The sequence below is a fragment of the Strix aluco genome, chromosome 1, assembly GCF_031877795.1.
Source record: "Strix aluco isolate bStrAlu1 chromosome 1, bStrAlu1.hap1, whole genome shotgun sequence".
Lineage (NCBI taxonomy): Eukaryota > Metazoa > Chordata > Aves > Strigiformes > Strigidae > Strix > Strix aluco.
In genome coordinates this window covers 41,749,501-41,773,603 of record NC_133931.1, presented here as the reverse complement: position 1 = coordinate 41,773,603, position 24,103 = coordinate 41,749,501, and the positions used below count along the sequence as shown (strand labels likewise).

The window sequence follows — 24,103 nt, the reverse complement described above, 5'->3', positions numbered from 1 at the left end:
GAAGATGCCCAGCTGAGCATACTGCAGGGGAGGCTAGCAGCTCTGAAGGTCTGATCCTGACCCCACTGAAGTTGGTGGAGGATCCCTATTGATGTTGGTTGCCACTGCAACCAAGCTCTGTGTTTCTTTTGTGTGATCAATGATACTTTAAGGATTTGGGGAAAGAAGAGCCCAAATGCAAGAAAGAAAATTGAAGGCAAAATAAAACTGAAGTACAGAAGAAATTTTCAGCATAGGTGATGTAGCAAGAATCAGGGATTAACAGAGAAAAATATAAAGAATTTCTTTAATATTTGTTTTGTAGATGCATAAACCCAGGGAATGGTCTGCTACAGAAACTGGGAAAAGGCTCAAGCACTTGTGTCTCTAGTACTAGATCTAACAAGCCATTAGCTAAAAGATGGTAGAGAGTAATCTTCAGTTGACAGGGTAATGGACTGGAGAAGGGATCAGCTCTTTTTCCTAACGTCTGTAACTCCTAATTGCTTATTAGCCTTTTATATGTGTGAAAGTTATAATAAGATTTCCTGTCTTTCTGATTCTCCTGCAAATCTCTCATCAGAGGAAAAAAAGATGTATTCCATGAATGAGCTTTGCTGTTTCTCTAAAAAAGTATTAACTAAACTAGACAGTATGAATTTGACTTACTATGATGGATCTGGTTTCTGTTGTCATGATATAGAGATGATGCTGGGTTCTCTTCCATTTATAATTTTATTCTCAGCTCTTTCACATAACCTATCTCCATTTACATGAAGTGTTCTTTTTCCCCCAAGTTGGATCTATTCTGATACATCTCCTCACTCCTTTTCTAAAATTGAAAATCATAGAATCATTTAGGTTAGAAAAGACCTTTAAGACGATCGAGTCCAACCGTTAACCTGACACTGCCAAGTCCACCACTAAACCACGTCCCTAAGCACTACATTTACATGTCTTTTAAATACTTCCAGGGATGGTGACACCACCAGTTCCCTGGGCAGTCTGTTCCAGTGCTTGAAGACCCTTTCAATGAAGAAATTTTGCCTAATATCCAATCTAAACCTCCCCTGGCACAACTTGAGGCCATTTCCTCTTGTCCTACTGCTTGTTACTTGGGAGAAGAGACCAACACCCACCTTGTTACAACCTCCATTCAGGTAGTTGTAGAGAGCAATAAGGTCTCCCCTGAGCCTCCTTTTCTTCAGGCTAGACAACCATAGTCCCAACCATAGTTCCCCCAGTGACTCCTCGTAAGTCTTTATTCTCTAGACCCTTCACCAGCTTCGTTGCTCTTCTTTGGACATGCTCTGGCACCTCAGTGTCTGTCTTGTAGTGGAGGGGCCCAAAACTGAACACAGTGTTCAAGGTGTGGCCTCACCAGTGCTGAGTACAGGGATCACTTCCCTAGTCCTGCTGGCCACACTATTTCTGCTCATCCTCTGGGTAAAACATCTACTAATCTGTGGATTTATTGAAAATTCCTTAAAACAAAGTTTCTTCTCATACTATGACCCATCCAAATTGTTTTTCTCCTTTGTGAATCATTTGCAGAGCCTGATGACAAGCTTGGCTGCTTTAGTTCCTGAATATTGAGTAGGTGTAGCTTTTCTGGTGATCCCTCTGTTAATCTTGGTTAAGCCTGTAGCCAGTGGGCAAAAATCCTAGCAAGTCATTTTCCCTTGGATTGCCCATGCTGCTTGTGCTTGGGGCTGCCCATGGGGTTGCAATGCAACTTTGAACTAGTAGGATAAGAATTATGGAGTGAGCTAAAATACTTCGCATTAAGCTTTTCCCCTCTGGATTCACGTGTAGTTGAACACCACAATCGTGTAGGAACCGTTCTTCTGTAAAAACACACTAGTTGCTTTGTTGTGCTAAGTGTATAATCCTAATTTTTTTACTTTTTTTTTTAAAGAATTACAGGAGGAAAAAAAAACAAGTGTTGAGTCCAACAACTAGAAAGTAGTTTGAGTAGGAGCGGATGCAGAGCCATTGGAGCTTGCCCTGCTGCATTGCTCTGGGACAGCTTCAGGCACCATGGGAGGCTGGGTGCTGGGAAGCTCCTGCTCCAGCCCTCTGGGAATAGCAGAACTCCAAGGGAAGAGAGTCGGGGCTTTCCCCCTTTCACCTTCTGCTAGCATGGGACATGGCTACATTTCGCATCTTTGTGCGGCAAGCAGTTACTTCCTCAACAAGTTTTACTCTCTTGAATATGGCTGGGTTGGCTCATTTGCAGAAAGGTGTGTAAGCTGCTGGTTTGACAGCCTCAAAGTGTCATATTTATCATTAGTGAGGTCCGGCCTCAGCGCTGGCTCCCCCCCAGCATTTGTCAGCGCTGAGCTGAAGTGCTGGCATGGCAGCGAGCAGCCTCCAGCAGAGATAACTTACGGTGTGTGTTGCTGGCTCAGCTCTGCTTTTCCTCACATGGTGACAATTTCTGCCTGCCATCAGTCCCCCTTTGTGTCCCAGTCTTGCAGGCAGTGAACACGGCCAAAGGATGCATGTTCATGTAGTTTTAATGCTTGCACCTTTGGCCTCCAGCAGCAAACTCTGGGAAAGTTATTTCTTCATTCCAATCATTTTGGCTCTTTCCTGCTATATTTAGCATTAAATATCTCCTGTGATAACTTTGTTCTTTAAATTGCATTGGGACTGTCATCTCATTCAAGACGCAGGTCAGCAGGAAAACAGCCAAGTGTGGAAAAACACACCATTGCTGTTCCCTGGGATCATAGTGGCATGGGTGACCTAAATTTGAAATGCTCTGTCCTCTGTGGCGAATCCAGCATCCTTGGGCTGCAGCCTGTCTGCTGCAGTTGCAGACCAAGAAGTGATTTTACTGAGGAACAAGATCTCTGCAAGTTTAATCTACTAAAATTTGCAGTTTTGAAATCAGGGACAAAATGGAGGGAAATAAGAGAAAGCTAGAGAAAGAAATGCAGAAAAAGAGAAGTTGCACTTGAGAACCTTGACTGGAGCACAAGAGCTTTCATTTTGGTCATGTGCTGGAGTGTGTTTTGGCAGTTCAATTTGTTCATTTTCTAGAACAGGCATGAAATCGCTGTATTTGTGTATATGGACAATTATAATAGGTTACAAAAGCAACACATTAGCTTTTTTGGGTGGGAGGAGAAACCAAGAGCTGCCTTGAAGGCAAAACATTTCTATTTTTTCTTTTTCTTTTCTTGAAAAAGCTTTTTTTATTGTGTGTTTTGCTGATGCCCACACTGATGCTGAAGAATATCTTTGCAGTCTGCATAAACTGATTCAGCTGGTGGCTTTCTGTCCTCGGTGCTTCCTTCAGGTCACGGCTGACAGAGTTTGCCGCTGTCTTTTATGTGTGCGTGAGCATGGGCACACACATGTCCGAGGTGTAGGAGTGCAAGTTTTAGGAGCACTTGGCAACAGCCCCCACACATGCCGATTGTGATGCCTGCTTACAGAAAAATACAGAACAGAAAAAGTCAGGGAGGTTTTCCTGAGGAAAAGTATGATGCAGCTTGTAGAAGCATGCCTTGTTTTGCTTTTGCTGTTAAAAGCAGGTATTTTGGTTTACTTCCAGGCCACAAAATGCTCCTGACTTCTTCTTTCCTGACCCCCGGGAAACCCAGGTACCCTGGTTCCTCTTGGACAAGGGACAAACCATGGGTGAGTGGTGATGACCCAGGAATGTTTTTTGCAAAGTCTATCTAACCAATCAGAAAAATTGGTTTGGTTGTTTTGGTAGGGGTTTTGAACACAAGAGAAGTGAGTGTTTGGGGTGGGTTCCTCCCCTTCTTTTCCTTGATTATGGGAAGTTTCTGGGTGGTTGTGCTGGTTGAACAGTCCAGAGGAAAACAGCAGCATTCCTGCAGGGGCTTGCAAGAATTTATACTGGATTTTGCTGACATCTATTTTTGTATCAGAGGTGGCATAAACATACTGACATATCTAGTCTATCTGCTTGGCAATATGAGATTTCATTTCCGTATGCATCCAGTCTTGCAGTGGGTTGAATAAGTTGGGTTACTTGTTTTAGCTCATTGGTGCTTCTCCCTTCTCCTGGAGCTGATCCAGAAAAGGGTTTTGAGGGTAAAGGAGATTTGATTTGCGTCACAGATGAAAAATTGAAAAGTCTCACAAAATTTGATGGCTAGGTTTGATATGGTATAGTTTTAGTTGGTCTAGAAGTGTTTTGTCCTGCTCTCTCCAAATCCTAGTAATCTGTGCAGATGCTGATCCTCTATTATTTTTATTCTTTGGTATCTTAATGTAGGAACTAAATAACTTCTTTAATGAATGGGTTCGCTTTTTATCTCTGGCAGTGTTTCTGGCATTGGTCACTTACTCTTATGTCCCCCTGCCATGAGGTAAATTCTGTTTATTCTTTATAAAATATCTTGCATTATAAACAATGACATTCTACTTAGGATCTTCATCCTCCTTAACAGGAGTTGGAAAGTATGCTGGGGAGGAAAGCAGTGATTTTTTCTGGAGTTCAGGGTAAAATATATAAATAAATACTATAAACACACATACAAATAGATAGATGTGTATGTAATGTAAAAAGAAAGTTTGTATTTCTGTTGACCTCTTTTGAAGTTTTAAGTTTTCTCATGCAATACTGAAATTAATGGCAACATTTGGCATTTCAGTTATTGATTTTCTACTATAGCTACTGAAGATGAGTGAAAGAAGATAAATGAATCCAAGTAGGGAAAAAACCCCAAAACTGTTTTATAAGGATTAGTAAGATATCACAAACTTCTACAGAAATTTTTGCTAATTTGGTACTTCACTGTGAAAATGTAGCACATATAGATTTATTTAGTGGTTTTGTGGGTTTTTTTTTTTTTTTCCCCAAGTTATTGTGCTTCTATATACTTAGAGAAATGCACATATGTATTTAGGTCTTGTACATTTACTGACATGAATTTCTTCAGAAATACCAGTGGTTGTTCACCTTTGTGGACTGTGGAAAAGGTATAAATTCACACTTGTTAAATTTTATTTTGATCTACAGAGAAGAAAATGAACAGATTTACCCAAAGATCATGCCTAAAAAACAGAATACTATATATTTTTGATGAAGTCCTGTAGCAAATACAGAAATCTAAGAGAAACTAGGAAGAAGGAATAAAAAAATCGCAGTTGTTCATTTTAATATCATTACTGCCCAAATTCGTGATTTTGACAGATTTTTCTTGTTGTCTTTTGTGTCCCATACAGAAATTTACAAACCTGTTTTTTTTGATGTACCTACTCATTCCTGTTTTATTTTATCCCTTTTGTTTTTGTCCATATACTTTAATCTATGACTCATAATGATAGTCAAGATTTTAAAAAAGTTCACAAAATCAATGATTTAGTGCATGGTTTGTTACTTTTAATGCCATAACAGCTGTAAGATAAATAAAATAATAAAATCTTTACAGCACAAGGGCGGGCGGTTTTTCTAGTAACTGTTTTCCATATAAGATTACAGCTAGAAAAGAGAGGAAGTGCTGAGCTTCATAAATTACTGAAGTTTGATACTTTTAAAGTTTGTATTATAACAGCACTTCATAGGCTGTAGATGGGGCTGTTTAAAGTTCTGTTCTAAATCTGACTTTACAAGGCTTTAATGTTCTGTAGGCTACTAAAAATCACTCTAGGATTGAATGTGTGAAATAAAAAAAATTGGTGGCTTTAAATATATTTTAATGCTCAGGGCATTTTGTCATCTTAGATGTTTTTTCACCAAAATTTTGTTGTTCTTGAATTTTGGAATAAATCTTAAAGTTTACCTTCATGTCTGTGGGGAGGAGGGGGAAAAAATAAAAGGGGAAAAAAAAAAAAAAGACAAGTCTGAAATACAAGACTTGCATCTGCGCAGTGAAGTTTAAAGTATCAACATAAGCTTTTGGCACTGGAGAAAAAGGCGTAAGTGTTTAGCATGAAACATAGGTTCACATGGGTTTTCACGTGGTTAGAGCACAAGCCTCCCCATGAGCTACAAAGAATAACCTGAAGTCCCAGAAAGTTAGCTTTTCTGGAAGACTGCCCTTCTGCACTGCATGTCTCTCCTTGTTTGAAAAGTCTGGGGTTAAGCTGGAGAAGAAATGGTCTGACTTGAAATTTTGAGGTTTCACATAGTTTTTGCATAGTATTGTTTGAAGGATTCACCTGCTTGGCAACATAAAACGAAAATGTGAACAGTTAGGAAGTGTGATTAAAAATACAGGTCTTGTTTCCATGTAAGCAGCAGTGAGTAATATGACAGGTTAGCCATTAGACAGTGTGCTGTGCTTTGCTGTTTAAGTGATCTCGATGCAAGGCTGTGCAGGGTTGCTGTAACATCCTTCTTGGAAACTTTGCTCCATTCATTTTGTAGTGGTGATGTGAGACCAGTTAAAAGTTTAGCTCAGGAATACTGTATTAAAATTACCCTCAATCCCCATGCTGCTTCCCTTTGTAATTTACACTAGTTATGTTCACCACTAGAGTAGTTTTTTCTGGCTCAGTTGTCTAATCTGGAAAGAACAGGGATGCCACATGCAAGGGTGACAGCCAGCCCACCTGTGACCTGCTAGCTAGTAGGGCTTTCAATGGCCTCCTCTGGAGGAAGGAAATAAGGTTAAGGACAATAAATATGAGAGCGGGAGGGACTCTGAAGCAAAGACCTACAAATTTCTCTCCACCATACTCCTTCCCCTGTTCCTGTGGGCTTGAAGTCACATTAGTTTCCTTAGTGAGGTATAATAAGCTTCCAGAAGGTTGGGGGTTGGTGACAGTAGTATGCTATCCTCTTTACCAGGTCATGGTTTCCTGAGCATCTCTGACATTGCTGATCCTGGCCGATTCCATGCACGGGCCATTGCATGGCATTTGGTTGCTGTTGGACAAAGAAGAGAGAATTGGAGAAGCTGTTATATCTGCTCGCCACATAAACCACACCGTGAAGACCCGAGGGAGCCCCAGCAGTCACAAAACCTGTGGTACACAACATATGTTTTGGCCAATGGCACACTGTTGGTTTTAGTTTGTGTGTAACTCGTTGGTGGAGAGGGAAGCTGTGCACTGTGCTGTGTTTTTTTGGGCACACAGAGATAACCAGGCTTGTGTTGCGCAGGTGCACAAGAGACCTGCCAGGAGGAGAAGGGGAAATTAGTGTAGAATAAATAAAGATAACATGTCCTGTCACCTGGGTGCCTGGCAAGGTGGCCAACTGACAGCTCCTCCTGTCCAGCTCCCACACGACCTTAAGCATGGTTTAAGATGCACTGGCTGTTCATCTAAGATTGTTCTGTGTAGGCAATTGCAGAAACTTGTGTAAAGATTAAAATATGGGGGGAAAAGGGTTTTTTCAGGTTTTTAGGTGTGGCCTACATTCTGGATATTTAAGCAGCTATGGTCCACAGTTTTCTTCAGTTGGGCAAGAAAATTGCTTTTTTTTCCATTAGGCACTGTTGTTTCAAGGGAAGGTGGGATTTGCCTGTGAAACTTAGTCCCCTTCACATATCTTCTGTGGGAAAAGAGAGGCTTTTTATTAGTATTATTTTTACTATAGCCAGATCTACAACACTTTTGGATGTTGTATTGTTTACTCATGTTGTCTAAATTGAGGTTAAAGCCCCCAGGCAGCCAGGGACATGTTTGCCTAGCTCTTGTCTGTGAGGAATTATTGGAGAGAAATACAAGTTCCTCCAAGAAGTAAGGCAAAGACAAGAGCTCCAGTTGGGCACACCAGGGCTCCTCCTAGAGTACCGGAATTAAGGTATCTTAAGTTTGGTGATATAAATGCTCTATTGTCCTCAATTTACGTTCTTTGAATCCATGTTGTACTGAAGGCATGTGCTCTCAGACAGGATGGTTGTTCAAGTGCCCAATATTGGGAGCATGCATGACAGCAAAATCCTTTCACAATGATGATACCTGATTGGGGGTATATCTGGTTGCATGTTAGAAGCATTAGATGTAGGAGGTTTTGTTTTAGGAAGTGTAAAATAATGTGCCTTCAGGTAGCTTACAGCTTTGGTGTGAAGACAACTGTGGAGGATGGTTTCACTGGTATAATACGTAAAAATGCATGCTCATTTTAATCCTCTGTGCATTCTGTAGTTTCATTTCAAAGTACAGAAGCTTACTTTATGCAGTTTCTATTCCTAGTGACAGTTTAGTTAAGGGGCAGAAACAGGGCCAAGTTTGAACACAGAGCAGTTGTTTGCTTTAATGTGCATTGGTATCAGCAGTGCGTGGTGAATTGGCAGCACAGCAAGTCCTGTGATAAGAATGAACGTTTGGGCAGTAGACCCTCCCTGTGCTCCAACTTGAAATCTTCTGGATATCTCCTACTCTGAATGGGATTGAACATAACTGGGGGGGGGGTATGTTATTACGTATAGTGAGAAAACATCTGAGGGATTTTTCTTCTTGAGAGGTGCTGTTCAGATTTGAAGGGGGAGGAGGGGAGCCCAAAACTTCTCTGTGTCAATGTTGTGATGCTGAGTGCCTGCTTGTGAGAACCATCTCCACTTGTGTTGTGAGAGGTCACTAAATAAAGCCAAGTTTAGGCACATACACTTTAATGACATAACCACTTGGGGGTGACTTTGTGAACTTGTCTACTACCAGATCGGAAAATAGGAGTAGTTTTACAAAACCCTTTGCCACATGTTTGTTGAGGTTGTAGAAGCACAGCAACAAGGGTTGTTCTTGCATTGTGTAGAAAGTGAGTTCTTCCTCGGAGATCTGCTTATTTTTACTTTTGATTGTGTGCGTGGATTTAACTAAAGAACATGTGTTCACACAGTTGTGCTATTTAAATTAATGTGGGGTGACTCAGTGTGTATTCACTGCTGTCATCCCACAGTGACTGCGACAGAACATTTTATTGTCTGAAGACAATGCTAATAATGGTAGCATTAAAATGGCATTGTAATTTCACAAGACAATATTCTGTTCCCAGAACTGCAAAGTGACTAAGAGATTTGCCATTGTCAGACAGCAGAACAGGAGCTTGCCTGCAGAGCCAGCAGCGCCCTCCGTTTCAGCTGGGCTGGGCTGCCCTGCCTCTCCACTCCCGCTTTCTAGGAGCTGCACTGGGGTTTGTCACAGTAGCAAGTGCCTTTGCAAAGCAAACACTCGAGCATTCAGCTGTGCTGACAGCCGTTGTAACACAGCCCCTTCCCGGGTGGTCCTACCCTAAGCTGCTTTCGTCTAACAGGTGAGCCATCCACCAGCATCCTGCACAGCCAAAATGGCTGGGAGGGCACACACCGCTGCTGGCTGCCCCTTACCTATTGCTGCTCTGGTGCTTGGCCCCACCAGGTATGCAGTTTGCTGAAGGAGAACTCAGTATGGGTTGAGTGCTTTGCAGTTAATACATTGTGGATGCTATAGCGTTCCTGTAACTTATAAAAGAGCGATTCGGAAGTGAAGCATTTTACATCAATTTTTCTCTTCTTTACCATGAGCTTTGGTGGAGGGATTGTAGGATGAAAACAATGTGGCTACAGTGACTAGTGGAAGGCAGTTGTGCTCTCTTTGTAAATGGGGCTTATAAATGCAAATAGGTTGTCAGTACGAAATAAACATATATGATATTAACTTTTAGCATCACCTCTTATTGTGTAAACATAATAACAACTTCCTTATCAAAAGAGTTGGTAATAACGCTTGGAACCTGAAAACAAAGGTGCACTGGCGGAAACCATATACATTTATTTTTTCATAGGAAATATTAAAAGTAAAACAGTTCCACCCTCATAAGTGCTCCTTTTTGGTGGGTTCCTGGTACATACTGTTGTAATAATCACATTGGATAATGACAGCATAAGACAACATGATGAGAAAATGAACTGAAGGAGAGATTGTTGGCAGTGCAGAGACACTGGTTGGAAACCTCACCAACCTTAAAACACATTTGTAGTACCACAGCTTATGTACAGTGTGGGCAACATCTGCAGCATAAAGCCATTTGGAGGTTCATTGGTGAGTACATTGATATTACCATTGCAAAGTTCGCTTCGTATGTGTTAGTAATTAGCAGATAAGATAGCCATGAATCCAGACCCTGCTATATTGCACTGAACATCTTTAAGATGACTCCTTTCTCCCAGCAGTGTTTCCCAGGAGCCATGTGACAAAGTACCAGGGGGTTGTGCTTTGATTTCAGTAGCTTCATTATTAAGTTGTGCTCATCTTGAAGATGGATGTTTTTAAAATGTAGTTTGTATTTAATTGGGATACTGAAGAAAAAGAGCTGATTTCAGGAAAATGACATGGGGGAAGGGAGTTGCATGTTTTAAAATTTTGAGATTCCAAGCATCCTTGCTGTGAAAAATGGGAGTTTATTTAATTAGCCAGTTTCTGTGTGGGTTTGCTGACTTGCTTTAGTTTGTTTGTTCTCTGTCAGTTTCTAATAATGCTATTATTTATTTCCACTAAACAGAAGAAATTAGTTTGGTGATCTCTGATGCTCAATGTCTGCTAGGAATACTGCCTCAGAGTTGTATCACTACAAATATTTGTATGTTCCTGCCTGTACTGTGGGCAGAAATATTGGAAAGAGCCAGTTAGCTTGAATCAAGATTTTTTTTTTTTGCATATGTTCTATTTTCTTTTGACAAAATCATTGCACAGTTCTGCCTAAACATGATCTTCCATGAGCTGCAAAGAGCAGATCACTTCATTGTTATCAACTGGGTTGGTTCAGTCAATGCGATACGTATCACAGAACTTTGTGTGGGACCCTCCCTGATTTCCCTGCCTTGTACGTGTTTTGTGGCATCAGAAAATCTTCTTTGATTAGATAGTTTCTAAATACCTGTGTTTGTTATACCCGCCACTTTGTTCTGTCCCAGCATATCCTGTGTGGACCTGCATATCTGTGCCACCAGTACAGTACATTTGGGGCTCCTTCAGCATATTCAGTATTACGGAATGCCAGCCAGGCTTGCACAGAATGGCACAGCCCATCAGCCCCCTGTTTAGCTTCTACTGACAGTTAAACACTGGCATCAGCAGTTTCTTGTCCTTCTTAACCCCTTCCTGAACTGGGCCCTAAATGTTCTACACAAAGAAGTCCTGCACAGCACTGCTTGTTAAGTTGCTGAATGTTACAGGTGCCTGCTGCTTAAAAGCAGAGATCGTGGATTTTTTTTTTCTAGGTAGTCCTTGTTCTGCCTACTCATGTTTTCTTGATTTCCTCAAGTCATCCTGTTTTGTGTGCTGTTGACAGCTAAATCACTGAGATATGCAAAAAACAGAAGAGCAGAGTAGATGCCCAGTGCTTACTGAGAAGCAAATACCTCAGTCTTTCAAGAATGGAAAACAGGAGTGATAGGAAGAAATGGATTTCTATGGTGATTAATTTTAACATGTACATTGTAATATTTATTACTGTCTCTCTCACATCTGCATCGTTTGCTGTTGAGGATGGGGTGAGGTAAAGAGATGCCAATTTTTGGTGCCACTGAAACAGAGGTAGCAAGATGAGATCAGAGAATCGGGTAGGTTGGAGGGGGCCTCCGAAGGTCACCTGGTCTGTCCTGCTGCCCAAATCAGATCCCATTGGATCAGGTTGCTCAGGGCCATGCACAGGACAATTTTGACCTCCATCTCCAGGGATGGAGGTCCCACAGACCCTCTGGGCTCCTGTTCCAGTGTTTGACCTCCCTCACAATAAAAAGACATTTTTACTAGTATAGAGCTGGAATTTCCCATGTTGCACCTCTGGGTGATGGCTCCCCTCCCTCTCTGTGAACCTTTGAGGAGAGTTTGTTGCAGACAGTGGGTAGGTTCCCCCTGTATTCCTCTTTTTTTAGAGCTGAACAAATGCAGTGCTCCCAGCCTCTCCTCCTATGCCTTGTGCTCCAGCCTCCCAGCTTGCTCTGGTGGGTCAACATGGGTCTGACACCGGGCAGCTAACATCGCTGCAGGCAGTGGGTCTGTGGGAGAGCTCTCTTTTTTTTTCTGTGCTGCATCCTAGATATACTCCAGAGACTGGTTCTCTTTTTCATCTCAACTGGTCTCAAGCTCTCACTTTCTCCTATCTTTTTGTGTAACATCTCCAAAATAGTAGTGTTTTCACGTATTTGCATACACTATGATGTGGCCAAGTTCTATATACTATAATAGAAAAGAAAAAAGCAATTGTTACTTTTTAGCTCAGGTGTTTCTTTCTTTGATGGTGTCCATTCTTAAAACTATCCTCATCCAGCAAGTCTTGATCCTGACCTTTTTTCTTGAAGAACGTAAAACATGTTGTGAAGTACAAAATTAGATATTCTGCAGTCAAATGCAAACATCCAACCCAAAAAGGTGGATGCTATTCCAGATCCAGGATCCGGGTGTAAATCGTATTCTGTTAGTGACTAAAGTGGAAAAATGGTGCATAAAGAGTGTCTTCTGCTGCTTCCATATTTTATTTTTTTTTAGATTAGCTTACCCCTGGTATTTCAAGACCCTTTATACGGATCCTGTATAATCTTACAGCAAATCCAAACAGAGTTTAGCAGGGCAAAGCACAGTTGGAGACTGGCTCAGTGCCCAGAGTCTGCTTGTAACCTCTGCAAAGGCACTTCTGGCCCTTCTCTTTCTCAGCAGTGCTGAATGTGGTGTAGATATCCAACATTTACTAGCCAGGAAGAAAAAAAGAAAATTTCAAGATAGAATTTCTGAATCTTAGTGAATCACATGTTACAAGTTGTGGTGGTTTGACCTTGGCTAAATGCCAGGTACCCACCAAGTCGCTCTATCACTTCCCCCCCTTTCCCCTTTTTTTCTCAACAGGGCAAAGAGGGGAAAGAAAATAAGATAGGAAAACAAAACAACCCTTGTGGGTAAAACAACAGCAGTTTTAATATAAGCAAGGCGAAGCAAAGGTCTGCACGTGGAAGCAAAAAAAAAGAAAACAGATTTATTCTCTACTTCCCATGAACAGGCGATGTCGGGCCTTCCCAGGAAGCAGGGCTCCAATACACGTAGTGGTTGCCTCGGAGGACCAAGGGTGACCCCACCCCCTTCCTCCTTTCTCCCAGCTTTATACTGAGCAGACGTCATATGGTATGGAATATCCCTTTGGTCAGTTCGGGTCAGCTGTCCTGGTTGTGTCCCCTCCCAAGATCTTGCCCACCCCGTCCCACTGTGGGGGGGAAATGTCATAAAGAGCCTTGGTGCTGTGTGAGCACTACTCAGCAGTGGCCACAACACCAGTGTGCTATCAACACCCTGCCAGCTCCCAACGTAAAACACAGCACCATGAGGGCTGCTACAGGGGAAAACCAATTCTGACTCAGCCAGACCTGGTACACAAGTACTGACCTGAAAGAAGGCCTCAGTTTATAAAGATCCTAAGAAACAGGATCAGGCATATTGTAAACGTCCAGGTTAATGAGCTGAGAGCTATGGCACCTAATGAATTCTCATGTAATTTTTCAAGATAACCATTATCTCCCAGCTGAAAATTGACACACAGTTATTCTGTGTATATATTCTAAAAGCATTATGATTTTCAGAGCATGTGATATGAAACATTAGGTTTCAACTTTTTTTGATGTACTGACCATTAAATGTTTTCAAACGTATGTATGAATTCTATGTGGCTATAAGCTTTGGACAATACATTTTCTTTTTACAGGTATTTTTGAGAATTCCCCTGGAATAATCCAGAGACTCATCAAGGAACTATTGACTATAGTTTAAAACATAGTATGTCAAGAGATTGACAACTTGAATTTTTGCTGTTGTTTCTCACTGACTGGAGAAACTGTATCTGTCTCTTCCTCCCTAAAATAAATACCAACACACTATTGATCCGTTCTTGAAGAGCTGTTGCTCATAGCATGATGCTTCTTTTGGAACTTGACATAATATGCATCTCTTTACAAGGTGTAGGAATAAAATATTAGAAAAGGTAGAGTTTGTGACCTAGTTAGGAGTTACATGCATGATCTCTTTTCCTTGGTTGAACTGAGGAAATAACTAAAGTAGAGCAGGAGATATCTTTACACACAACAAACCTTGTCTGAATTTTTGGTTTGGTTTCTTTTAATGAAAAGGGCATTTATGGGTATGTGCTCTTCTGATTTTGAACTGAACATAAAACAGCTAGACATCAGAAAGCTTAATATGCACAGTGAAATTTAATTAGGTAACTGCATAAAAAATCAAAGGTTTTTTTTTTTGTAGAGAGGAAGCAAGAATCCCCTTTTAGTACTAGAAGCATGTATGTAGCTGAGTCCTATTTTCATCTCCTCCTCTTCACCAAGAGGTGTTAGTAACAGATATGTATAATGTACTGCCAAGGGTGATGGGCCAGGAGTATTAGGAGGAATGGACTGTATTCCTTACATCTTGCATGATGCCTTCTTCATGTAGCAAAGTTGCATGAGGTCTAATTTTTCAAAAGGTAGCCTTTAACTTCGTACATTCCAGTTTGAATTGCTACATTTGGTCTTCAGAGACACCAAGCATCTACTTCTTCATGATCACAGTTTGACTTGTGGGTGCTAAGTACCTCTTGAAAGTATGCACAAAGTCTCCAAATTTAGGTTTCGTTAACAATTTTCATGAAGAATACAGACCTAACTTTTTCAGTACCTGAATTCATCTTTTTGTCAAAATTATGCCAAAATGTATTGGTTTATAAAAATGTTTTTATATCTATATCATATACGGTAATTGTTGGGAAAGGTAATATGCTTCAGATGCGCTCCAATTACACTGCTCCAACTACAGTTATTCATTTCAAAAATGGGTTTTCTTTTGTGGTAGATTAGTCAAAACTGCATACAATTAGATGTGCTGAAACATCTGTTCAATGTTAACTCTCAGAATGAGAGGCTACCTGCAGTCTTTTATTAATCATAATTATTGTGAGACTTTTTAAACCCGAACAACACAGCTATGCAAGTAGAGAAATGGAGGATTCCATCGTGGAAAACACCAGGTACACTTTTTGAGTGAGATAAGAAGGTGGCACATCCACATGTATTTCACATAAATCATCAAACCTTTTAAGTCACCTTTTGCTGGCAATACTAAAGCCAGCAAAGGTTCCCCATGATTCATGCAGGCAAAGGTCAGTGATGACTTGAATTTCATTCTCTTCAAAATCTCCATTTAGCTTTTGTGGTTCTGGAACTCTCTCATGGGTTTTTTTGGTGTGGGTTTTTTTTTTTGTTTCCCCTAATATGGTAATTTTTTCTCAAAAAAAACAGTGGGATGAATATTTTTACAAAGAAAGATGGTTGGGAGGTGTTTAACACAATTTCCATCTTTTGTTTTCAGTCATGGGAAACATGTTGAAAGTAAGCTGTTATGTCATGCAACTTGTGCAAGCGCTTTCCAACCACCTGCTGTATTGCATGCACTGTGTGCTCCTCGGGGAGGCACTAGCTGTGGCTTTGAGCTCCCTCTCCATTTATTTACAGGTTGGCCAGCTTGTGGCTTGGTCATGCAACGTTCCTCTCCATGTGTCTACACATGTTAGTATGTGGTATCTTGATAAAGATTTGCTGTCATCCAGATAGTTCAAATAGTTGCCTGTGTGGTTTTCACTTTTCCAGTTGTGGGATTTCTATGGTTTTAATATTCAGGGTCAAGACTTCACTGAACCTGGATGAAGGCAAAAAGCAGAACAGCTATGGAAAGTATATTTAAGTATAAATATTTTAGCTTTTCATAAGGAGGGCAGAGTGGAAGATGCTTTTAGTTGGCATAATGTTGCCTACTTTAAACTTGTTTTATAATAATTTTGTTCCATTTTTCTTTCATTTCAGTTTCTGTGAGCAAGGGGAAACAGTCTTTGTTTTAATTATTCTTCATTAAGATTCAGATCTCTGAGCCTCAACTGAAATAAGCTTTGGCAATTCTCAGATTGTGGATATCTAAGGAAAAGCCAGGTTCTGGCTCAGGAAGCGAACTCCCTGGTTTCCAGCAAGTAAAAATGGGAAGAATTGGGTACATTCTGTGAATCCTCACCACGGTGCCTGTGTGCTTACCCCAGGCACGGGGCTCACTACACTCTTCAGTTAAGAGATGCTGAAGAAGATATGTCCTTGGCAATGACTTTGAGAATTCATTATGAAATATGTCCCTCTGCTGGTAGTATCCAGGGCCAGATGTCTCTTTCATTTTTCTGATATATCTCAAATAAGAAATCCAGATGTTAGGCTGGCCTCTTTCTCCCTTTTAAAGTCCTCACCGGGATCTTGCTTGTGTGGCAGACACGTTGGTGATTCCTTCCTTTGAGATTATGAAATTTTGAATATGCAGTGTTAGCCACGATACTCAGTGATCTAGGCCCCACAGTATTTTTTTCTTGTAGCATAGTGCTTTTTATTGTAAGGATGCTGAACTCACAAGCAGCCAACCACAAGGACCACTGATGGGACAAAGTGGAGTTTTCTAGCCTCACTGATTGGAAGTGTACATGACCTCAGAAGGATCATGTACCTTTAGAGATAAGGTTGATCCACAGAAAGAAGTAGGGATGCTAGCCAGAAAGAGAAGGGAATCTTTATTTTCATATGTTACTCTTGCATTTCAGTAAGTCTTAGCCCCAAAAGTCTCAACCCCATTAAAAAGATACATGTTATTTAATGTCTTCTAAGCATGGCTTGTTACTAGAATGTCCTGGTACTACAGATGGAAGGAGAGCTTCAGTCCTGCCACCAGCCTGGGTGTGGATTTCCTCAAGTCAGTCAGTCTTGAAAAGGACCATCACTCTTCCTGAACAGTTTGCGTATCACTTTGATTGCCAAATAATAATAAAAAAATAAAATATCTGAAAACAGTAGAAATATTTAGAATTTATTTACCTACAAAATTAATCTTGAGATCCCCAGATCTCCTTATAGTGGTTGTTAATGTTTTTCGCTTGACCTTGATTTCGCCAGCAGATGAGAGAGACTGTTGAAATTAGGATAATGAACAATTGCAGTATGCCAGCTGCCTGGCCATTGTGGAGTGGTTTTTTTAGGCATTTCAGAGGATTTTTTGGAGAGAAACTTGAATGGGGCTGTGGGATTTTATAGAGAATGTCCGTTCTGAGCACAATGTGGTAGTTCACACCCATATAATTGGTTGATTTGAAAAATATTGAAAAAATGAATATTTTTTACAGTCTGACTCCAGTCCACAGTTTCTTATCTTGGTTTGGGTGCTTCCTGTCTAGGTGTCAGGCATCTTCTGCTCTTACAAAGGACGTTAAATCTTCGAGATGAAGCTCAGGAGATAAACTGTCTTGTGTACCTGGCTCCATTCCATGGATTTTTGTGATTTTTTTAAGAAGTCTGACATCAGCTTTCCTTGTGCTGTTTTAGATCTGAGATGTTTTAAAGTATTTTTTCTTTTTTATTTATCTTCTTTTTTTCTCTCTTTTTAAAAATTTTTTCTTTTTTTCAAAGAAAATTGGAAAGATAAGGACAGTTGTTTTAAGGATTCACATTCACGCCAGAGTTCAACTGCATCCGACACACTGTCTTACTGTCTAGTAAGAGCCAGTGACCAATCAGTTCTTTGCACAGATCTTAGCTACCATGTCTTTGGCACTATATCAGCATATCTATCATTGTTTTTTAAGAGAAGTACTATAGGACCACTTAGTGTTCCTAAAAGAAAGTATTGTGGAGACCAGTCTTTCCAGGTGATATGAATCTGCTAGCATGGCCTTGTTAAGTTAATTAAAGGGGGGAAAAAAAATTCTAACAAAGAGTGGCAATGAGAAATAAATGGAGTGGTAGCTGTGCATAGTTGGCAGTGCATGCTGTGGCAGCCATGCCGGTGGGGGTGCCCCGCTGTACCCTGCCTCCAGGGAGCAGGTCTGTGCATCACCAGAAAGAAGCAGTGAGCTCTTAATAGTCGTACATGCTAGCAAACATTTTCAGACTCTACTGTGCGTCCAATGTAAAACTGTATGGCAACATGCCTAGCTGTATTTTCATCTGAATCATACATCTGCAAGAGACATGAAATCCTGGACCTCCAGATCTGGGAAGAAATCCAAGAGAGAATTAAAAAGCACCAAAGAATCAACTATATTTGTTGTCAGCCATAAGTTCTGTTGCCTTCTTAGAGGCCAGGCATTTGCTAGTGGTTAGTCACAATTAGATGGGCTCTTCCAAGCCAAGGCTGGCCATGTATTGTACTACAAATTCCCCAGAAAGTGTGGGACAAGCAGAGCCTGTTTCTTTATCATCTTCCTTCTACTCCATGGAGAAGACAAGCGCATATTACTTGGTAGTGGCCTTTCTGGGTTGCTCTGAATTAGGGTTGGGCCATACAAGTAGATGGGTGGGGGAACAAAATGTTTGTGACAGGGGTCTGGCATGGTGCATGCAAAAAAGATGAGGTTTTCTAAACACATTAGAATTATACCTGTATGAGTAATTAGAATTTGAGAAATATTCATATGACACTTCTTATACTAAAACAGTATCATTAATTGGGAAAGGAAGATTTGGTGCCTTTAGCTGTCCTGATAAGTCCTTGCTCATGTTTTCTACTGAAATTTATGCCATATTCTGCATTTTCTCTACTTTTTCTTGCAGTTACATGTTCATGTTTAAAAATATTCGCTGTAGTGTACATGGCCCCTCTCAACTGTGTTAAAGGGGTTGTGTTGATTAAAACATTTATCTGAAATGTGTCACTGAAGGGCACTGTGTTGGACTGATAAAATGTTAGTGGAGATCTGTTACCAGAACAGTTCATCCATTTAAAACACTGCAATTAATGCATGGTTCTGCCTTGGGCTGTTCATCCTACACCTACAAAATCCAGTGCTGCCTGCCTGAGGATTCGCTCTCCTTCCAGTGGAGGCACCCAAGCCCTCACAGATGGTTGTCCACAGTGGTGCTTCATGGTTGGTCCCATCTATGTTTTGAGATGTGTAGGCTGGAGAATATTGTGCTGTCATATTGAAGAACTTAGATAGCACTTGGTCTGACTCCATCTTACTCTATCAGCCTTATCCATTAACAGTTTTGTCACTGCACGCTCCTTTTGCAGATGGGATTGTTGGTGTTTTTTTCCATGGCATGAACATTGAAAACAGTCATGCGCTTAAAAGCTCCACAGAACGTTAATCTGTTTGGATTTTGTTTGTGTATCTTTCTTGGTCATTGCTGTTCTGAGTCCAGATCCAAGCTCAGTGAAGCCTGTGTGGTATGTCCTTTCCCAGTGATTTCACAGTTTAATGCATACCCTTTCAAGAAGCCCTTGAAATCTGGAGCAGTATGTTTATTGTGGAACAAGAGGATTATGGCAAGCCACTGTACAAGAGCTACTCTAGTATTAATACTGGCACTCTTTATTACTATGACCTCTTCCTAGCACTTAGAAGATGCAATAGGCTATACATTTTTAAATAGTATACACTGCTATTCACTAAACAAGAACATATTCCACTATATAGTTCACACTGACAGTCACATCATAAATGTGTTGATCCCTGTTGCTGTTTGAAATAGCAATGTAAAATAAGCGTTATATATTTTGAGGAAATGATAGAAACTTTTCTAGTCTTGCCAAAATTTTGAAGGGCTTTGTTTTTGTGTATAGCTACTACCTCATGAATAGTCTTCAGGTCCCTTTGAATTACTAGTATTGGAGTAAACCATATATATGTGAGTGTTTATGTCTATATACTTGTATCAGTAAAAAAATAAAAGTGCATACATGTTGATATGGGAAGAAGGAAACTTTTTGGTGCTTGCCCTTACACGGTGTCTGTTTTGGAGCTCTCAAAAAAACATTGTGCTCGAGAGTCTTCCTCAGCTTGGCATTTCTACCCTTCAGCTGGGTGTCACCAGCCTTATATCAGGGTTAGGAAAACTGCTTCTTCTCTTACTGCATCAGTGCCCTCCTGCACATAAAAATGTGCAGAGGAAGGCTGCGTCCTGCAGCAGAGCTGTCTTCCTCCCAAGTGAATACATTGATTTATTTTTCCCTAAACTATTGTGCTTATGAATACTTAATTAGAGGAATATAATCTCAGAATTTTCAAATATGTGCTTTTCTGTCAGCCTGTTGTATTCTGAAGATATTTACAAATAGTTTTTAGCAGGTGACACAAAGTACTAAGGTTTGGATTTTTTTTCTGCATGAGTTCAATAACTGGTTTAAATCCCCAAAATGTACCTAATAATTTTGGAGAGAAAAAGGAGAATGCATATGAAATGAAAGATGTATCGATTGGCTAGACACAAGTAGTGTTTTGTAAATACACTACTCCCATATTTTAAAAAAGCATTGTCTGAAATAAGTGCTTTAGAAAACAGAAAGAAGCTAATTAAAAAAAACCAAAGTTCATACTTTTTTAGTAATATTGTGCCATCAATTGAACATTATAGCTTTTCCATGAATAATCACTTCGTATAGGTGTTGAAAAGTAAATAAGTAATTCCTAATAGATGTATAAAAATTTAGTAGTAGTTTTTTATCGTGGTTGTTATTAGTTTGGAAAATAATCCTGTCAGTACTCTCTAGTTCCCAGCAGGGAAGTGGGGAGGGTTTTTAAGCACACAAATGTTTTACTCTTTGACCATAACTCTGAATATGGGAGGTCACTTAAAAACAGATCTTCACTGTAGATTCCATATTTTCATGTCAAAATCAAGCAGCAGCTGCCTTGAAGTAACACTAACATTTATATGTTGATATTTTTCCTCAGTTACTTGCAAAGTAGCTGACATTGATTCCACTCCCTGTTAAAGCTGTATCATGGAAATAGTGTGCGTGTGTGTTTGTTTTTTAACAGTATTTTCTCTCCTCATCTGGAAATACACAAAACCAAACCAAAAGGGATGGCTTGTCTATAAGAAGAATTTAAAAGGCAGAATTTTGTGTTGTCCTTCATCAGTGAATTAAAAACTTCATTTTGAAATTTGGGCATTTGCATTTATACATTGATCCACAGCATGGCTACATCTCGTCTCGCACCTTGGATACCGCGGCATATGTCAGCTTGTGTTCTGAGGCTTCCCAAATGACTTTTTAATTAGTTGTTATTATTACACAGCTTGTAGCTTTTCCAGTGCACAGCCATGTTGATTTCATCACTTCTCTCGTCTTTCATGTGAAATAGTCCCAGTTACTCTTGTGGTTGCCTTGCATTTCTTTCCCTCCCTTCTCGTGGCATGGACCAGCCTTGGCATCCAGTTTCCACGACCTCCAACATCACAGCAGCACTGGTGTGTACATGCCTGCCTTATTACTGCTCTATTGGGTTTTTTTACTGTCTTTTTTCATATTTTGTTTTCTTCTTTTTTTCAGAATTCCCTGGAGTATTACATTCTCCCATTCAGAGTGTGGACAAGAGTTTGACATTGTGCTTTTACAGGTACCTTTTTGAGTTAAAATGTACGTTTTTTTCCCGGGGATTGATAAAAGGAGGGCAGTTCCAGAAGGACTTTGCCACGACCTCTTCTGCTGTCCTGGGAGGTATGTTCTGTAATGAATCCTCTTCCTTAACCTTTACTAATCGATTGAGTTGGCAGATTCATTAGTTGCAAATATATATTTCAGACCTGTTTAAGAAAGACTGAGGCTTGCTTTTTCTGGCCTCAGTCACACAAGCGATGTATGTGTCAACGTGGCAGAATCCTTTTTGGAAATAGCCCAGTAGTTCCAGGCTTATTTCCCATGCTCTATTCCCAACTTTGGTTATAGTCTTTCCATTCAGTAGATTGCATTAGCTTTTTGTAACAGAGACCTTCAGTGCAAGCAAGCGCTTCTAGCCTTAGTCCTCCCCAGCTTTCTGTTATTTATCTGGTTATTACTAATACGCTCAAAGACAGAAGAAAGCTTAAACATCTTTGAGTCCATCTGCAACACTATGAGCCTGATTTCAAGGTCTGAGCAGGAGATGAGCATTAAAGTTTAAAATCTTTTATTCATCATTAAAGCTCCTAAACAAAAGGGGGACATCCAGTGTCAGTAATAACAAAAAGAATGTCACATATTGAATAGCTTCATCCTCGGTGAGTACAAGGAAACCAGCTGAAACTCAAGAGGGCAGGAGGGGACAGGAGCTGTGCATGTGGCACTTCGTACTAATGATTGTACAGTTCTTGAAAGACTGGTATAACACTTCTGATATTTCACTGTAGCAAAGAAAAAATCAGTAATCAATGTCTGATGTGTCACATATCAAATCGTCAACACACTTCACTAATATTTAGTTTAAAGTCCACTCAGTAGAAGGCGTTTCACGTTCATCTGTTTCCAGTCACTGTACTTGGCTCCAGAACATAAATTTGCATTGTGTGGGGTCTTAAATTAACAATCATCACTGCTGTTTTATTTCAAGGCAAAAATGTTAAGTCTGAGAATATGTGTGGCTAATTTAAGGGTAAAGATCTGTTCTCAGAATGTAGAAATCATCTCAGAAGCCATTTCTGTCAGCTGAGGAAATTGGGAACTTGAAATTCCAGATATGTTGTAGTACGAAATTAAAGGCAGCAAAACTGTCTTAGGTGTGCCAAGGACTGACACCAGAAACATTCAAAGCCTTGTAAGTGATCTGTGTTAGTTTTTGTGGTCACAAGTTAACCTACACTAATTTCACAGTCACATTTCATATTTTTACCTTCCTGATGGCATGTTGTATGGGATTTATTTCTGCTGTCTTAGAAAAAGGGATTCAGTGTTCGGTGTTCATACATATGCTCCAGGAGGTCTGTAGTTTTGTTGGAGATATATTACTCGTTTTGCAAATGGAAAAGATTAGATCCATGATTTATGATGAAAGCAGCATTTGGTCCTGGCTGCAGTGACACAGCCAGCCCTCCCTTGTTATTAGCTTTTAGAGAATGTCTTGAAGCCAGTCCAGATCAGTGATGAGCTGGTGCTAGTGAATGAGGGACATCTTCACTGGAGGAGGCCGGTTCCCCAGCGGTGATGAGGATGGTGTGCTGGCAGGGCAGCTGGACAGGAGAGGTTACCTTTACTCAGCAGGCACGGGTAGATGGAAAAAATGGACACCACGTGTCCTCACTTGAGGCTTAACACCTTGGTTGCTGTATCTTATTATTTGGCTGGCTTAGGCAGCTTGGCCCTGTGATGTTCAAGTTCAATTTCTCTAGGTCCACCTACTGAAAAAGCTTGCTGATACTCATCTCTAAAGAAGTGTCATGGTTTAAACATGTCTGACAGCCAAACACTGTGCAGCCACTTGCTCATCCTCCCCCTGCCCAGGGGATAGGGGGGAATGGAGGGATAAAGGGAGACTCATAGGCTGAGATAAAAACAGTTTAATAATTGTAATAAAACCAGTAACAATAATAGAAAGTGCAAATGGGTAATGCATAATGCAGTTGCTCACCCCTCGCCAACTGATACCTAGCCCATTCCCTGCTAGTGATCCCAAAATACCAAGATCCTGCAATCACAATCCTGGAAGCAAGAGAGAACCCCCTACTTCCTAGGCACCTCTCCCTTATATACTGAGCATGATGTTACATGATATGGAATTTCATTGGCTAACTTGGGTCCAGTGCTCTGGCTGTGCCCCCTCCCAGCTTCTTGGACACCTGTGAATGGGCAGGACATGGGGAGTTGGAAAGTCCTTGATCTCTTAGCAACAACTGAAAAAAAATCAGAGTATTATCAGCATTCTTCTCATACTAAATCCCATACCAAATCCAAAACACAGCGCTATTCTAGCTACTAAGAAGAAAAATTAACTCTATCCCAGCCAAAACCAGGACAAGAAACAACAATTTCCCAGGCTAAAGCAGTAGCTACAGGCTTGGGAAACCTGTATCCAATTTCTGCGTTTGGAAGAAATTTTCTTTGTTACTTTGGCAAATCATACTCAATCCTGTATTTAGTTCCCTGTTCAGAGATTTTCTTTTCTTTAGAGGAGAGGGGGACCTATTAAAGTGGCTGTGTATCACCGAACTGAGAGGAGAGCAGATATATAGTAATATTGAGGTACTTTGATACTATAAGGGGGAATAGGAATAGGGAAATAACTTAAGCAATAATCTAAGGCACTTGTGAGGACAGGGTCGAGAGCATCCCTAGTTCAGGACTTGCTGGGGAAAAGCCTATTGCGTGTCTCGGCATGCAAACAGCACATGAAAGGGAGCTGAAGCAATGCCAAAAGGAAGAACTGGATTTAGTGAGGAGTCTACAGCAAACTTGTTTGGTT

The 24,103-nt window shown here is 40.5% G+C and overlaps 1 protein-coding gene across 7 annotated transcripts in view; it reads left to right on the top strand.

Annotated features, from left to right (window-relative positions):
• Positions 1-24,103, top strand: part of FAM110B (family with sequence similarity 110 member B) — a 152,707-nt gene that overhangs the window by 76,308 nt on the left and 52,296 nt on the right. For 2 of the 7 annotated variants that reach the window (XM_074818771.1, XM_074818792.1), the window contains 2 exons: positions 6,758-6,938; positions 21,223-21,289. The gene's annotated coding sequence lies outside the window, so the exon portion shown is untranslated. Of the gene's footprint in view, positions 1-3,544; positions 3,631-6,757; positions 6,939-21,222; positions 21,290-24,103 lie in introns of all 7 variants that reach the window. The other 5 variants (XM_074818754.1, XM_074818744.1, XM_074818762.1 and 2 more) reach the window with 4 other exon arrangements.